At 36.7% G+C, this 4450-nt stretch overlaps 1 long non-coding RNA gene across 1 annotated transcript; it reads right to left on the reverse strand.

Moving 5' to 3' along the window:
- Positions 1 to 877: 877 nt before the first annotated feature.
- On the reverse strand, positions 878 to 1336 carry LOC141910680 (uncharacterized). Its single transcript, XR_012619910.1, has 3 exons — positions 1279 to 1336; positions 1091 to 1141; positions 878 to 919 (listed from the first exon to the last, which is right to left on the reverse strand). It is a non-coding gene; the product is annotated as an uncharacterized LOC141910680 (long non-coding RNA).
- Between the last annotated feature and the right edge of the window lie 3114 nt (positions 1337 to 4450).

Genomic DNA, 4450 nt, shown 5'->3' on the forward strand with positions numbered 1-4450 from the left:
TGTAATAAAATGAAGAAGCCAGATTTTCTAAGAATGCAAATGTTTCTCGTCACTGTAAATCATTTAACCACGTATTTCTTCGCAAACTTTTCACGTATCGAAAATTCTACGATTTTGGTTTCCGAGTCAGAGGAATTCAGGCGTAAGGAGCAATCTACATTTGGCTCGGTAGTCGTCGAAATTAGAATTCGAACGGCGCTTTCGGGGTTCGAACCTACCGACCACAAATTTTCGATGTATGTTTATGGCCGATTACTTATTTACCAGTCTGAATACGACTTAAAGCTTCAAGCTATCTGTTGTCTTGCTGCCGCTAGAAATCGCTCCCGAAAAGCTTCCCCGAGCAACAGGAAAACGTGGCACAGGAGAAAAAAAGAAATGGGGTACCCGCAGTGCTACTGGGCAATCGAGGATTCCGCGTATGGCAGGCGAGGATCCGCCAGGTTCGCTAGTAGATCGATTTCTACTAGCGTTCGATTTCTACTACATTACAATGAAATCTGAATGAAATTTTCTCTTAAATGAATCTATTATTCATATACCTACACCGATATCTGAGTAGAAGAATGAAGGTATTGTATATTTGGTGGGTGCTATGATAATGTATGGAGTGGGGGTCAAAATATCCAGTTCAAAAATTCGAGACGGGGCGACCTACTGCTCTTCACGCCATCTGGTTTTGCGGGTACCCCATTACCGGCTGGAAACTGCTTGTGAAGCCGGTTCGAGTGCGCTTTTTGTCTGTAAAGAATATAGTTGCTGGGTTTCAACCACTTAGACCTTTAAAGCAAATTCATCTGTAAAATATTTACTTCAGAGCAGCGTATATTTATTAACCATCAGAAGGCGCAGAATGTAACATAAAACGCTCATATTCACGCGTACATTTGGAACGCTGTATAACCGCTTTACAAACAATCTGTAACGATACGAAAATAAAGTGTATATAATAACAAATTGCATCGAACCTGGTGTGCCACACACACAATAAGACGTATATATATCACATTTTTCGATGTTCACATTTCATTTCTTATTGAAATGCGATATTCAGGTAAGTGTAAAATTAAACAATAAGTTTTGGACTTACTGGCTGCTACACATTTTGGGCCTGCGCTTTCGATTTTCTGGTCACCGGGCCCTATAAAAAAAGCGGAATAAATAAATACCTATACACATATTTTGAAAAAATTAAATATTATTACTGAATTGAAATTCAGCCTCGTTTTCCTCCCTTCCACTTCTTTACCGCTTGGATCGTTTTTTCTTGTTTTCTACCTTGTGGTCTCTTGTTGTTAGCGTTCTTGCGAATAAGTTGTGGCGAAATTGGCTGAAAATCTATGATGATATTCTTTTTTCCTTTCACTCTTGTGTTTTTCTTGTTATTTGCTAGAGGAGCGTTCTGAATTCAGGAAATAAACGAAATCAGACACACGATTATCTCTCCAAATCCCCTCCTATCCCTCTGAACCATACCCTGGTATTCTGGTTCTTTCCTCGTTTGCTATTTTTGTTAGCATTCTTTATACATGTACATGGTAGTTTGTTCACGAATCTTGACAATATCAACTTCATTCTAATGATTTTCTTATTTTTACCCACGAAACCATCCGCGAGACAGTGATATCATGAATTTGGCACTTTGACAGTTAATTAAGCTTTTCCCCTTTTCTTTCCCTTCCCTCTCCCTCTCTCATTTTCTGTCTATATTCTCCTCTTACCTGGATCGTATTCTTTTGTTTCTTTCCTTGTTTCTTAATATTGTTAGCTTTATTGATGGTTTGTTGCCGAATCTTCTCTCCACCATTTTTCTTATTATTTCCATTGCCAATAATTCCATTACCATATATCCACTTCACTCCACCGCCATTTTTCTTATTATTTCCATTGCCATATATCCACTTCACTCCACCAACATTTTGCTTATTATTTCCATTGCCATTATTTCCACCATATATCCACTTCACTCCACCAACATTCGTCTTATTTTTTCCATTGCCATTATTTCCATTACCATATATCCACTTCACTCCACCAACATTTTGCTTATTATTTCCATTGCCATTATTTCCATTGCCATATATCCACTTCACTCCACCGCCATTTTTCTTACTATTTGCATTGCCAATAATTCCATTACCATATATCCACTTCACTCCACCAACATTTGTCTTATTTTTTCCATTGCCATTATTTCCATTACCATATATCCACTTCACTCCACCGCCATTTTGCTTATTATTTCCATTGCCATTATTTCCATTGCCATATATCCACTTCACTCCACCGCCATTTTTCTTACTATTTGCATTGCCAATAATTCCATTACCATGTATCCACTTCACTCCACCAACATTTGTCTTATTTTTTCCATTGCCAATAATTCCATTACCATATATCCACTTCACTCCACCGCCATTTTTCTTATTATTTCCATTGCCATATATCCACTTCACTCCACCAACATTTTGCTTATTATTTCCATTGCCATTATTTCCACCATATATCCACTTCACTCCACCAACATTCGTCTTATTTTTTCCATTGCCATTATTTCCATTACCATATATCCACTTCACTCCACCGCCATTTTTCTTACTATTTGCATTGCCAATAATTCCATTACCATATATCCACTTCACTCCACCAACATTTGTCTTATTTTTTCCATTGCCATTATTTCCATTACCATATATCCACTTCACTCCACCGCCATTTTGCTTATTATTTCCATTGCCATTATTTCCATTGCCATATATCCACTTCACTCCACCGCCATTTTTCTTACTATTTGCATTGCCAATAATTCCATTACCATATATCCACTTCACTCCACCAACATTTGTCTTATTTTTTCCATTGCCATTATTTCCATTACCATATATCCACTTCACTCCACCGCCATTTTGCTTATTATTTCCATTGCCATATATCCACTTCACTCCACCGCCATTTTTCTTACTATTTGCATTGCCAATAATTCCATTACCATGTATCCACTTCACTCCACCAACATTTGTCTTATTTTTTCCATTGCCAATAATTCCATTGCCATATATCCACTTCACTCCACCAACGTTTTTCTTACTATTTCCATTGACATTATTTCCATTGCCATATATCCACTTCACTCCACCGCCATTTTGCTTATTATTTCCATTGCCATTATTTCCATTGCCATATATCCACTTCACTCCACCAACATTTTTCTTATTATTTCCATTGCCATATATCCACTTCACTCCACCGCCATTTTGCTTATTATTTCCATTGCCATTATTTCCATTGCCATATATCCACTTCACTCCACCAACATATGTCTTATTTTTTCCATTGCCATTATTTCCATTACCATATATCCACTTCACTCCACCAACGTTTTTCTTACTATTTCCATTGCCATTATTTCCATTGCCATATATCCACTTCACTCCACCGCCATTTTTCTTATTATTTACATTGCCAATAATTCCATTGCCATATATCCACTTCACTCCACCAACATTTTTCTTACTATTTCCATTGACATTATTTCCATTGCCATATATCCACTTCACTCCACCAACATTTGTCTTATTTTTTCCATTGCCATTATTTCCATTACCATATATCCACTTCACTCCACCAACGTTTTTCTTACTATTTCCATTGACATTATTTCCATTGCCATATATCCACTTCACTCCACCAACATTTGTCTTATTTTTTCCATTGCCATTATTTCCATTACCATATATCCACTTCACTCCACCAACGTTTTTCTTACTATTTCCATTGACATTATTTCCATTGCCATATATCCACTTCACTCCACCAACGTTTTTCTTACTATTTCCATTGACATTATTTCCATTGCCATATATCCACTTCACTCCACCGCCATTTTGCTTATTATTTCCATTGCCATTATTTCCATTGCCATATATCCACTTCACTCCACCAACATTTTTCTTATTATTTCCATTGCCATTATTTCCATTGCCATATATCCACTTCACTCCACCGCCATTTTGCGTATTATTTCCATTGCCATTATTTCCATTGCCATATATCCACTTCACTCCACCGCCATTTTTCTTACTATTTGCATTGCCAATAATTCCATTACCATATATCCACTTCACTCCACCAACATATGTCTTATTTTTTCCATTGCCATTATTTCCATTACCATATATCCACTTCACTCCACCGCCATTTTTCTTATTATTTACATTGCCAATAATTCCATTGCCATATACCCACTTCACTCCACCAACGTTTTTCTTACTATTTCCATTAACATTATTTCCATTGCCATATATCCACTTCACTCCACCAACATTTGTCTTATTTTTTCCATTGCCATTATTTCCATTACCATATATCCACTTCACTCCACCAACATTTTTCTTATTTTTTCCATTGCTATTATTACTATTACCATATATCCACTTCACTCCACCGCCAT

The sequence above is a fragment of the Tubulanus polymorphus genome, chromosome 9 (genome assembly GCF_964204645.1).
Source record: "Tubulanus polymorphus chromosome 9, tnTubPoly1.2, whole genome shotgun sequence".
NCBI lineage: Eukaryota > Metazoa > Nemertea > Palaeonemertea > Tubulaniformes > Tubulanidae > Tubulanus > Tubulanus polymorphus.